The sequence below is a fragment of the Mustela nivalis genome (genome assembly GCF_964662115.1).
Source record: "Mustela nivalis genome assembly, chromosome: 3".
Classification (NCBI taxonomy): Eukaryota; Metazoa; Chordata; class Mammalia; order Carnivora; family Mustelidae; genus Mustela; species Mustela nivalis.
This window is the reverse complement of record NC_139022.1, coordinates 33742959-33756725: the sequence shown is the minus strand read 5'-3', so window position 1 is coordinate 33756725 and position 13767 is coordinate 33742959. Positions and strand designations below refer to the sequence as shown.

At 46.5% G+C, this 13767-nt stretch overlaps 1 long non-coding RNA gene across 1 annotated transcript in view; it reads right to left on the bottom strand.

Moving 5' to 3' along the window:
* LOC309861118 overlaps window positions 1-12535 on the bottom strand; it is a 131331-nt gene extending 118796 nt beyond the window's left edge. The window contains exons 1-2 of the long non-coding RNA XR_014309761.1: window positions 12368-12535; window positions 10710-10818 (exon numbers count right to left, since the gene is read on the bottom strand). This is a non-coding gene — a long non-coding RNA (uncharacterized lncRNA). The remainder of the gene's footprint in view (window positions 1-10709; window positions 10819-12367) is intronic.
* Window positions 12536-13767: the final 1232 nt, after the last annotated feature.

The following is a 13767-nucleotide window of genomic DNA, read 5'->3' as shown; positions in this document are numbered from 1 at the left end:
GCAGTTAAGTCCCATGCCTGGCCTTTCATGCAATCACCCCTTTCAGTGCTGCCGAGGACACCCTCTGACTTGCACACTTTCCTCTGAGTTAGTGATTGACTGCCATGAGCATGTGAAGTCTTCAGCAACGGTCCTTATAATATGAATGCTCGTGAGCCTCTCAAATGCCAGCGATATGACAACAAGCTTATGCATCTCCTTCCTCTTGTGCCCCCCTCCAATCTTCCCACAAGTAAAAGGCTTAACAATTGCTGTGCTCTTGCAAACCAGGGATGACTGGTAAATCACCTAGCACCAGGGACTGGGGCTCACTGACAGCCACCCAGGAAGTGACCAACCTCAGAATCTCTTAGGGTCGGTTTCCTTGGGACCCTTTCCTGGGACCAACCATCACAGGTCGGATTCTCTAGAAGCAGAGTCTGGGGGCGCCTGGGTGGCTCAGTGGATTAAGCTGCTGCCTTCGGCTCGGGTCATGATCTCGGTGTCCTGGGATCGAGCCCCGCGTCGGGCTCTTTGCTCGGCGGGAGCCTGCTTCTCTCTCTCTCTCTGCCTGACTCTCTGCCTACTTGTGATTTCTCTCTCTGTCAAATGAATAAATAAAATCTTTAAAAAAAAAAAAAAAAAAGCATGTTTAGAAGCAGAGTCTGGACCAGAGATTTAAATTCATGGGTAAGGGACGCCTGGGCGGCTCAGTCGGTCAAGCCTCTGCCTTCAGCTCAGGTCATGATCCAGGGTCCTGGGATTGAGTCCCACATCGGGCTCCTTGCGTAGCGGGGAGCCTGCTTCTCCCTCTGCCTGCTGCTCCCCCTGCTTGTGCACATACTCTCTCCGACAAACAGATAAATAATCTTTAAATTCATGGGTAAAGGGGATCAGGACAGGACACTAAAAACTGTCCACCAAATCCCCCCGCTCACTAAATGCTTCAAACACGAACACTGCTTGGCCAGATTGATACTTATGGATTTGAAATATCTCTTTCAAAATGAAGATATTGAGACAGGAATTGTGCCCATTGGGAACCCAAAAAAATTATGCCCAACCATAAAAAGAAACATACTATTTTCAGTCCGTGGACTCTGAATGAAAAATCCAGATGGTGCCACGAACTCAGAAAAGGTTAGCAATCATACATCATCCAACGAGGAACCAAGTGGTAAAATAAATAAATACATACATACATACATACATACATACATAAAAACAAAAACAGAAACAACAGACATCAATTGTCAAGGGGGCCTGGGAGTCCAGGCCACTGATTGTGTAACAGAGAGCACATAATTAAAGTAAATAAATTGAGAAACAGGTAGGGATTCAAAATAAAGCATGCCTTCTATTAACTTTACATAAGGCTAAGCATCTCATAACTCATTATATCAGAAAATTAATGTACTCTATAAATTCTAAAGAGAAAATGTGCAAAGAAGGGCTTTAAAGACATTTTTAGCTCCTATTTCTCTGTTTGAATTCATCAGCTCCCTTCTGGCTTCCAATCTGTCACAAGAAAAAGTACCTAATTGACTGCAGTTTCAGCACTGGTGGAAAACAGAAGCAACCCAAAGGCCAATAACAGAGTGGAAATGCCTTTCTCTTTTACCAAAAAGTAGGTTTGCATCCAAAGACACAGCCTTTGAAAAATGCATTATTTATTTAGCACCAAGAATAGGGAAGCCAGGCTCTATTGGGGAGTTTTCTTGCTTTCTGTTATCAAAATGCCATTCTGCTCTACAACCACACTTCCTACATAATAGGCTTGCTATTTCCATCTAAAATGATTAGACCTTTTTCTCAGAGGGCAAAAGAGAAGTCAGAGTAGCACCTTCTCAGCCTTTCAATATGGAAATTGTCCAAATAAGGTACGAATTCAGCACAGTGATTTGGAGGAAAAAAAAAAAAAAAAAGACCTTGAGAAAACATGGCTATATCTGCATTTCGGTTTCCTTTCAAAAATCAGAAATTTCCAGCACTAACAAGGGAAGAAAAGTAAAGCTCTACACAATACCAGCGTACCTCCAGACCGTCCACGATTACCAACATGTAGTCTGGTCACACATTTAAGAAGAAATGAAGGAAGCTGAGGGAAAAAAAGGAACAGAGATGGATGGGAGGGAACATTTAGAACCTTCAATAGTGTAAACACCAAGTCTTGGGTGTTGACAAATACCTACTGCTTTTCCAGTGAAAGAAATACTGTATGTGTGGGGTGCCTGGGTGGCTCAGTCAGTTAAGCATCTGCCTTCGGCTCAGGTCATGATCCCAGGGTCCTGGGGTCAAGTCCTGCATCAGGTTCCCTGCTCAGCAGGGAGCCTGCTTCTCCCTCTGCCTGCCTCTCCCCCTGTTTGTGCACTCTTTCTGTCTTCTGACAAATAAATAAAATCTTAAAAAAAAAAGAAAGAAAGAAAAAGAAATACCTATATGTGGTTGGATTTCTGTACTCTAATCTCAAAAGCAAAGAAGGTCCTATGGAAACTACAGACTATCTCAAGTAGAGTTCATTCGAAAATATAAGGGAAAAGCTTTGAAGAAGCCAAGCCTAGAATCATAAGATTTAGAGCTGAAGGGGTGAGAAAATCATTTCACAGATAAGAAGGTTAGTTAATAGGCACTTCACTTGGACTTGTCTTACAGTGTTTACAAGACAGTCATAGCTGTTCACAAATATGTTCCTTCAGACAGTAGATGCCAGCCTAAAACTGAAATTTCTTAGAGGCAGAGAAATTTTTAACCAAAGAGGAACCTTGACCATAATCCAGAGGACTTGCTAGCTATCCCATGAAATCTAGAGGCAGGTTAAGGACATTTACGAGTTCTTCCAAAAGAAATGATCATACAGGGGCTCCTCAGTAACTCAGTGGGTTAAGCCTCTGCCTTCGGCTCAGGTCATGATCTCAGGGTCCTGGGATCGAGCCCCACATCGGGCTCCCAGCTCAGTTGGGAGTCTGCTTCTCCCTCTGCCTCTGTGCTCTCTCTCTCTCTCTCAAATAAATAAATAAAATCTTAGGGGGGAAAAAAAAAGAAAAGAAATGCCAGTACGAGTCATCTAGGGGTCCACTGTTGGCGTCTCAAATCAGTGGAGAAAATGGATGTCTCAAAAAAATGGCATTGGATGACTGGCCAAATTGGGGGAGAAAAGGCAGTTAGACCTCTATTCCAACAGAGTTACAAAAATAAAATACAGAGCCATGAAAGAGGTCACCTCTAAGTTTAAAGTTCTAAATAAATAGAGACAATTCTGTCGAATACCTACTGCTATACCTCAGAGGATATCTGTAGGGGAAGACAGTATCCACATAAAGACCCAGGTAAAGAAAAACCTGTGCAGAATCCCAGATACCGGAAAGAGCTTGCCGTGCTCAAGGTCAAAGAAATCCAAGGCAAGGCGGCTAGAGTGAAGAGAGCAAGGGAGAAAGCAAAAGAATGTGAGGCCCCGTCCCAGAGCCATGATTCTAGGTCATGTCAAGGAGCCTGGATTTTATTCCAAGTATAATGGACGTTTTCAGCAAGAGCGAAGTGGTTGAATTTAAGCTTGAGAAAGACGGGGTGGGAGCACTATAGCAGGAGCAGAGCTGGCGACTGGAAATAATGCACTGATTGTGGGGACTTTGACTAACAGGGTGTGGAGGTAAGAAAGCAGTGAAGGAGCAGGTCCAGGTTGCACCCAATACTGGATGGTGTGCCCTTTACCTGAAAGGCAGGGGGCAGGTGGGGGGAGGTGGGGGCATGGAGGGGGTAGGGGTGACTTTCGAGGAAAGCAGTGAACGGTTCTGTTTTGGACATACTACATTCCAGATGCTTATCAGACATCTCTACGGTAAGAACCTGTTCAATATCTGAGTGGGGAGCCCAGGGAAGAGTTATAGAAATAACAATTTCTAGGAAAAAAAAAAGAGTTCTAGAAATAACAATTTGAGGGTGCCTGGGTGGCTCAGTGGGTTAAGCTGCTGCCTTTGGCTCAGGTCATGATCTCAGGGTCCTGAGATCGAGTCCCTCATCCGGCTCTCTGCTCAGCAGGGAGCCTGCTTTCCCCTCTCTCTCTGTCTGCCTTTTGCCTACTTGTGATCTCTCTCTGTCAAATAAATAAATAAAATCTTAAAAAAAAAAAAAAAAGAAAGAAAGAAAGAACAATTTGAGGATTCTCCAGCACGTAACTGGTATCTGAAGCCACGGGACAAGGTCAGATCAGGGAGGAAGGAAATCTGGATGAGGAACAGGACCAAAGACCAAGCAACTGGAGGACTCTTACTTTCAGAGATCTGGTGAGGGAGCATCAAGACTGAGGAGGAGGGGCCCAAAAGGTGGGGAAACCCAGGCTTCCCATGTCACGGAAGCCCCCAGAAGAAAAGCATTTTGAGGAGGGCATCTTCAACCATGTCCACTGCAGTGGAGAGGTCAGTGGTGGGAACAAAGAAAGATGGAATTGACCATGGGATCTTGACAAGGTAGAAATCACTGGTGACCTTGACCAGGAGGAGCGGCTTCACTGGAGCGGTCTGGATGAAAGCCCCACCCATTGAGTTAAGGAGCGAAAGGAGACAGCAGGTACAAGCAGCTCTGCCAACCATGTCTGCTCCGAAGCAGAGATGAAGATGGGGCAGGTTGGGAGCAAGAAAGAGCCCAAGGGGTGTGTGTTACTGCATGACAATGAGGCATTTTATAGGCTGTTGCAAGTGTTTGTTGTTTTTTTTTTTAAGATTTTATTTATTTATTTGAGAGAGAGAGAGAGAACACGCAAGAGGAGAAGGAGAGAGAGAGATTCTCCAAAATTCTCCCCGCTGAGCGCAGAGATGGGCACAGGGATCTGACCCCATGACCTTGAGATCATGACCTGAGTCAGAGCCCTAATGGACTGAGCCACCCACACGCCCCACAAATGATCTTTTATAACCTGCTCATTAACATTTACTCAGCATTTACACTGTGCCAGGCACTGGCCCCCCATAAACAAGCAATAATTGTATTGCTTGTTTAATTATCAAAAGTATCAGCATTTTAGATGCAGAGAGAAGTCTATTCATCTGCTCAGAGTCACGAGGCTAGTTGCAGAGCCAAGATTTAAAAACCGGCGATATGAGCCGTTTGCCACCACGCTAGAAGATGCAAGAAATAAAGCGGATACTTGTAGAAATGTGGTCCCTGATAAAGTGAGAGAGGGTAGCTCCAGAACATATGCAGAGGGATTGGTCTTAGAAACCAAAGCATGGGACGCCCGGGTGGCTCGGTCATTTCACTGTCTGCCTTCGGCTCGGGTCATGATCCCAGAGTCCTGGGATCGAGTCCTGCATGGGGCTCCCTGCTCAGCGGGGAGTCTGCTTCTCGCTCTCCCACTGCCGCTTCCCCTGCTTGTTCTTGCTCTCTCTCTCTCTCAAAGAAATAAAACCTTTAAAAATAAATAAAATACAAGCTAATAATTCTAAAGTACATTTTAAGACTTTCCCTGCTCAACGGGGAGACAGATCTGTAACCAGCAAACGGTCTGGGTGAGCACCCCGCACAGATCCTTGAACACAGGAGGGGCCGTGTGGTGCGCGGTGCGAATCCATCATGCTCCACAGTGTGACCTAATGCTCGGGAGACGCACGTGCCGGACACAGCAGGGACTTCAGCGAGGAACCGCAATTCTAGCGTAGGAGGGAGCGGGAAGGTCTTCGAGGTAAAGGATTCCTGAGTTCACACCACGGACCGGGTTTTGAAAACGGAGTCGGTTACTTAAAGCAACTGGATAGGGTGGAGAGGGTGGTGACGAGCATTACAGAGAGACGGCGAACAGGGGCATCCGGCGGTTCCAGAAGGATCCACACCAACCGTTACCAATTCCTTATGGCTGGCATAGAAGTTGCGAGATGGGTCAGTACAGGAAGCAACGGCGGGAGAGGGAGACGAAGGGCCTTGTACCCTAGACAAAGAGCTCCCTTGGACTCCAGAATGTGGAAGTGGGGTGGGGGGGGGCACAGAACTGGAAGGAAGACCCGCTATTCGCCGCATAGAAAGAGGCTCTGGAGCAAAATCAGGGAGCCGTGAGGGAAAAGAAAAGCGCAGCGCAGCCTGGCTGGCTCAGTCGGCAGAGCACGTGACTCTTGATCTCAGGGTTTGAGGTTCGAGCCCCACGTGGGGTGTGGAGGTTATTTAAAAATAAAATCACAAAAAAACAAAAGGGAGGACAAGGGAGACAAACCAAGCAGAACAATAGGGAGTGTGCCACCTTAACAGAAATAAGTGAGAGAATGATGAGCAGTAAAATATAAAAGAAAAACTAGGGGTGCCTCAGTGGGTTAAGCATCTGACTCTTAGTTTTGGCTCAGGTCATGATCTCCGGGTCTGGGACCAAGCCCCACATGAGACTCCCTCCTGAGCAGGGAGTCTGCTTGAGATTCTCTTTCTCTCCCCCTCCCTCTGCCCCTCATCCCCTCTAAAAAAAAAGGAGGGGGAGCCTCTACCAAAACTAAACCCAAAGTGTATGGAGAGTTAAAGGAGAAAAAGAAAGAGGAGGAGAAAGAAGGAGAAAACAAAAAGAACAAAGATGGGTCAATTGCAGCAAACGTCAGAGAAATATAAGAGCAGGGGAGCATCGACCCCGTACAGAGTATTGGCTGTAGAAGCAAACCATTTGGAAGGAAGTCTGCTGGTCTTCGGGTTATTAGAGGAACAGCTGGGTAGGTGTCAAATAAGGATACTAGGCACACCAAGCCACACCCTTTATTATATACAAAAATACAAGGGTGCCTGGGTGACTGAGTGGGTTCAATGTCTGCCTTCAGCTCAGGTCATGATCCTGGGGTCCTGGAATCAAGTCCTGTGTCAGGCTCCCTCCTCAGTGGGGAGTCTGCTTCTGTCTCTGCCTGCTGCCCTTCCCCCACCACTCGTGGGCTCTCTCTCTCCCCCTCTCTCTCTTTAAAATAAAATATTTTTAAAAATAAAAATAAAATAAATATGAAAGTACAAGGGATGGGAAGCAGAAGATCAGGTAGCTCTAACAAACCTACCCCAGGGAGGTCCGGGACGGGAACTACCAACATGCTAGAATGTTCCACGGCATCACACCTCTGCTGATTCTCCGAAGCGTTCCAAGGCAGTCCATACAGACAACAAACCATCTCCATAACACCAGAGAGCACCAGGCATGGTTTACCAGTTGGTTTCACAGCACGAAAGGAACCAAAGATGAGGACAGGGGAACGCTCATGCTCCTGTGGCCCTGAGTGGGATGGCCAGGGACTAAAGTATTCACGGCAGGACGAAGGGACCAAGGGCAGCAGCAACAGAACGGAAAGGTGGACAGGTTTCAGGGGATTTAAGGAGACAGAATCCCCAGGATCTGATGCCTGCATAGATCTGCTGAATGAGGGAGCAAGGGTCCACACTGAGACCGTGGAGAGGGCTGGGTGTGAATTCCAAGGGGATGTGCTGCCTCTGAGGGGAGCCATCAGTCATATGGGGGGGGGGGGGGCTCCGGAGAAAGGTCTAGGCTAGAAAAGTGCTTTCTAGACACATCGAGACGTTACGTGGCGTCATACCACACAGGGAGTTGTGAGATCTAGCCTAGCCACACAGCAAGAGCAAAGGAAGAAGATCCAGCCTAAGGGACCTGCAGATCAGTCCAAGGGACAGCGTACCTGAGGGAGGACTGGATTTCAAGGAGACCAATTAACCCATCACGTCAGGGTCAAAGCTGGTTTCATACTTTTGCATCAACTCAGTCAATGAATGGAAATTATTTTAATAAATACATTACTGTTCACTTAACACAGCTGACACAAAGCAGGCATAATGAACATTTCTAGCAGGAACACATGCATATCTTGCCATAACAATAGCATGACCTTCACGGGAGAGCAGCTTTGAGAGACAAATCCTCTCCCTGTACTCACTCTCCTCTTGCAATTTTCTCCCCTGAACCATTTTAAATCATTAAGAAGCACAGCTTCTAATTAACCTAGTAATACCTCCTAATTACTGCATGTGCTCCAGTCAAGACTTTGAAATCTCTCCAGATCACACAGTCATGAGACGGCAAAAAAATTTTTTTTTCTTTGGTTAAATACAACGTGATCTGGATCAAAAATGGGTCTACCTTCCTTCTCTAAGCTTAAATAATAACAAGGACACTCCTCATATACATTCCCTCTCCATCACCACATTTCATTGCTTTGGGGGGACGTGAAGTACAGGAAGAAATATTAAGGACCCATGGGAAAAGCTAACGGATACGTTAAGCCTTGACCAACTGCTCTTGCAAAAATAAAAAACTGCATTGAGGGGTGCCTGGCAGGCTCAGTCGGTAGAGCATTTATCTCAGGGTTGTGACTTCAAGCCCCATGTTGGACACAGAGCCTACCTAAAATTTTAAAAATAATTTAAAAACTGGGGCACCTGGGTGGCTCAGTGGGTTAAAGCCTCTGCCTTCAGCTCAGGTCATGATCTCAGGGTCCTGGGATCCAGCCCCACATGGGGCTCTCTGCTCAGCAGGGAGCCTACTTCCCTTCCTCTCTCTAGGCCTGCCTCTCTGCCTACTTGTGATCTCTTTGTCAAATAAATAAATACAATCTTTAAAAAAAAATAATTAAAAAACAATAAAGCCTGGTGGTGGGTACTAAGAAGGGCACGTACTGCATGGAGCACTGGGTGTGGTGCATGAACAATGAATGCTGGAACGCTGAAAAGAAATAAAAATAAAATGGAAAAAAAATAAACACCTTTTTAATTGTGCATTGATTAACTAGGAAGAGATGCACTGTATTTCTTCCAACTTTTCATAACCTCAGAAGCCAGATGTAGGTGCTTCAGCACCTATCCTAAGGTATGTGCTCTCATTTCCTATAATCAAGCCAATTTAAAACAATTGGGAAATCTCTTGGCTGCTGTGGACATAATATTTAGACCCCATATGTTTGTTCCTACAGTTTCATATGTCCCCTACACAGGGAAGCCCAGAATACTCTTCTCCCTGACTTTATGAAGGGTTTTCAAGTTTGATACTTCTGCCACAACAAATTTGTGATTTTTGAGACATTTTAGGATCCCTAGGACATAGGTTCTCCAGCTCTTCCCAATGACTTCCTGAATGTTCCTGAGGGATAAGGACCTCCTCCCACCAGCTCATATGTAACCGATCCGCCAAAGGACACACTCCGTGCAGGCGTATAGAGAATCTGAGTGTTTTCATCTGACCCACTATTTCCCTCCCAACTTCTAGGCACTTGTGGGACATGATTTTTTTTTTGGGGGGGGGGGTGCGGAGAGAGAGAATGAGCATGCATACACACCACATGGGCTTAGGGGAGGGGCAGAGGAAGAGACAGAATCTGAAGCAGGCTCTGCGCTCAATGTGGAGCCCAACCTGGGGCTCGATCCCATGACCCTAGATCATGACCTGAGCTTCAGCTTGATTTCAATCAAGAATCTAATGCTTAACCGACGGAGCCACCCAGGTGTCCAGACATAATTTTTTTTTTTTTTTAAGTAAGCTTCAATGTGGGGCTTGAACTCACAAAGGCTAGAGTACAATGAAAATCACCCCCAGAAACCTTTCTGCTCCAGCCCTCTTTTCTCCACTAGTAAGGGCTCACTGACATTCATTCAAGTCACTGGGGAACAAGGACAGCTTGCAGTCCATTCATTTTTCTTCAGCTGTCATCTCTACCCCTTGCGCCCTTCAAACCAAGAACCTGCTGAGCAAACCAGACAGGAAGGCAAACCAAACAGAAACGTCCTGTGTATTTACCTGGCCACATGATTTCATTCCTCAACAAAAGCCTCACGTGACACCAGAACCAGCGACTGCTTTAAGAGGGGGCATGGTACAATAAATCACTAGAGTCGGCACCATCCTTGCAGCTGAGCTGCATAAACAATGTAATACATATAAATGAGACGACAAACATCCCGCGATGTAAATCCTATTACTGGTGAACAGACGCAACCTTCAGAGCATCCTTGGGAGCCCCTGCATAACCGGAGCTGACAGCCCGCACACGTGTCCATGCTGTTAAATTGCACGTTCTGCTCCTGAGGAATGATGACTCAAGTCTCAATAAAAACCATTTCTCTGCTGATCAGAGTCCCAAAGTGGGGGAGGGGAGCTTGGAACGGAACAGACGATGACATGGTCACCTTGGAATCGATGCAACTTACCCTTTCTTTTTCCCTTAGAGGGGAAAAAAAAGAGTGGCAAGCAGTGGCCATGGCCATCAAGAGGACTGGGAGGGGCGCCTGGGTGGCTCAGTAGGTTAAGAGTCTGCCTTCGGCTTAGGTCATATCCCAGGGTCCCAGGATGGAGTCCCACATGGGCTCCTTGCTCAGCAGGGAGCCTGCTTCTTCCTCCGCCTGCTACTCCCCCTGCTTGTGCGCTCTCTCTGGCTCTCTCTCTCTCTCTCTCTCTATGACAAATCAATAAATAAAATTAAAAAAAAAAAAAAAAACTGGGAGGGACACACTGGCGAAAGAGGGGAACAGGACTACCTTCCCCTTAATCTGAAGAAAAGGTTTTCCTGTAGAGTCCTTGAAATTGAAGTAGGGACGTGGAGTCCGTCTGCTGGGAAGCTGCATTGTAGCCTCTGGATCTGCAGATTCTGCTTCCAACATTTTAGTGCCTGGGAGGCAACATTTGCACTCCCCACAAGACAAGAAGCTCAGCCTTTGGCTCTCCTGACTCTCTTCTCCCCACTCCCACCTTCTCCCACCCCACCACAGCTTTACTGAGGACACAGTACCTGGTGCAAAGTGCACAGCCTGGCCAACCTGACTCTTCCACAGTCTGACACTCCTGCAGAAGACCAGTTGGGTTGATCCCGGTTCCCTCATTTCCAGGGAATCCAAACTCTGAAAGAGTGTGAGAGGAGAAGGTGGTCCACTCACGTGAAAAATGAGCTTTGTACATGTGCTTACATGTTTACATTTGTGCCCACAAATATATAAACACAGGTATACAAATACACACAAAACATATGGGAATATCCACAATGATCGCTGACTGCCTCCTTTACCTAGAGGACTAGGGAGCCATCGCATTTCAGGACATTTCTGCGACGTCTTTTTCCCCATGCACATTAACGCCAATGCTCTTTTTGCCCAGCTTTCATTCCTATAGCAATGCCGGGGAAGAAATCACATTTGGTAATATACTCTAATTGGTCCCATGTGCCATGGAATGGCACTGTTTCCCATGAGGAGTTTGTAACGAACCCAGGAAGCATCTCTACCGCTGGAGAACCAAGGGCTGAAGTCATCACAAAACACTCAGCCTTGGGGGTTACTTGCTATCTCCTAGCAGGTTCTACTAATTCAACCAAGAGGATGTGGACACCCGGTTATTACAACTTGAAGTACCCCAATAAACAGTAAACTGGGGTGCTCTGCTCCCATCAGGTGATCTTGCAAAGGTCCAGAGTGTTTGATAGAAGTGATCTTGGGGATCCATCACAGTGCTACAGTTATCTTTCAGCCCCTGGCTCCTTTTGCTTGGGTCTTTATTCCAACAGAGCTCTGAGACAACAGCTGAGATTTCAAAGGACCCATTTCCCAGGCAGGCAGCGTGAAAAGACAACAGATCCGCAGATGGGTCTTTCCTGCCCTGCTCATCCTAGGCAAACAGGAGGAAATTCTCTCTGTGGGGTTTCCTTACAGGTTTGCCCTATAGAAAAAACGTGAGCCTTGCCTTAAACAGCCTGGCTTCTTAGGGATTGCTATTCTAAAGGGAGGAGCATTGGAGTAAGCTTCTCAGGTCTCCCCATAGACTCATAATGCCACCATCTACTCACAATGAACCCCCAGCTGTATACACAGACACACCCATCCAGCCACAACCAGCCCAGGGGCACACACCCCATCCAGAGAGCTCATTCCTAAACACAGAAGCAGACTGCAGCCTGATTCAGCCTTCGCTCCAAAGGATTTCAAGCAGCCACTCTGTTTTGGCTGCTTTCCCATCAAATGGAAGAAAATCGCTTCCCCTAAGACTTTAAGCTTTAAATCCCCATATACCTTCTCTATGAGAGAGAGAGAGACGTGAGGACTCTGCCCTGTCTGGTTTTACTAGATTGCTAAAAATAGCTCCTTGATGACCCATTTAAAAATAATAATAATAAAATAAAAACTGATTTCTCTTTCAGAAAAGGCTGGGTTAAGAATAAGCTTTTAAAAAAATAAAAATAAAATCAGGCAATCCGGGAGACTCTCCTGGGTGTTTTCGAGGGACAGGGAAATTCACAGCAAGCGGGCAGACGAGACTGAACTGTTGAAGAAGCAAGATTAAGGCTCTCCAGGGACCGGAGAACCACCACCCCTACCATCCCCCCACAACCCCACGAGGAAGGCATGGGGGGATCCACCCGCTGCCTGAACTCCAAGCAGGGGTGCAGCTGTCTCTTACCTTACCACCCTCTGTCTGCATCCCGACGTTGCCCCGACGATTTCCTAACAGCGTACCTGTTTTAAAACAGGGGTCCTTTCAAACACTTTAGCCACCAACAGGTGAAAGGGATTGGTTCGACCTTAATGTGGAGGGCGAGGGTGGGGCGGGGTGGGGGGTTGTTCTTTAATCCTTCTGTTTAAAAAGGAATTTAAAAAAAAAAAGACTTTCCTGAATCAGAAAGAAGGTAAAAATGGAAATCTGTGCATCCTCTGGTTACTGGGCAACCGAACCTAAGAGCTGAGTCTGCCTGCCGGGATCCTAATGTCCAGCAGCATGAAAGATGCAGTCAGAAGGAGTTTCCCTTTATGTGCAGACTCTTTACTCTCTGGTCCATTCATTCATCCCTATTATTTGGTTTCCAAGTCAGTAACCCAGATTTCTGCGGGCTGTTAACACTCCGTCTCTGTGGGGAAGGTAGCTGCTGCTGGGGAATTCACCATTACACATTTTAAGATGAATCAGTGTTTTTCTTTTTCTTTCTTTCTTCCCCCCCCCAAGCCCCCTGGGAAACTTGGGTTAAAAGGAAAAAAACAAGGACGACAAGGGGGCGGGGGAAGCCAGGGGAGCATTGCTCTTGGCTGCCCTGTGGTTCCTTCCCGGGGCTCTAGGAAATCTGCAATGTCATGCGGATTTCACCGGAACCTCGCAGCCTGAGGCTTGTCACACTGCAAATTCATCTATAAATAATCAGCCTGAACCCGCCCCTGCCTGGAATAACAGTACAAGAGAAGGAACTGCACTGCCGCAGGCCACACCTTGGCTCCAGCCCCACCCCCACCCCAGGCCAGAGACCCTGGTGGTTCTTTCTAGTGCCTTCTATTCCCTGGAGTAGAGATAATACCCAAGGCTTCCTTCCGTTGTTTCTGTGTTGGCTTTGGGAGTTAAAGGAGTAATTTGGAGACTGTGGGAGAGCCACATGCTGAAATCCAAACTAGAAACATTTTTTTTAAATTACTGTTTTCCTCTTGTCTGTAGAAAAAGGCTGCATTCTCTCCCAAGGTTTTTAGATGGAATGCCAGTGTTTCTTACTGAGATTGTTCATCCCCCATTAATCCAGACAATTTTTCCCCTCTGTGTCTTTTTAAGAATTTAGTTCTCCCGGGAGTCTTGTCCACTTTACTGTTTACTTATATTTCCATCGGTGGCTTTGGAATTTCAGTAGAAATCAAATGCGCGTGTTTTTCCCATTTGTCAGCATCTTTATTGAAAAGATTTGTGAAGAGCTATAGGTATTACAACATGGAAAGGAAAGTTCATGCCCTGCAGGCATCATTTATGCGACAAAAATGACTGAGAAACTGGCATAGGGTGACACTATTTTTAAAGTGTTTGTGTGAGATACAAAGATGAGCACTGTT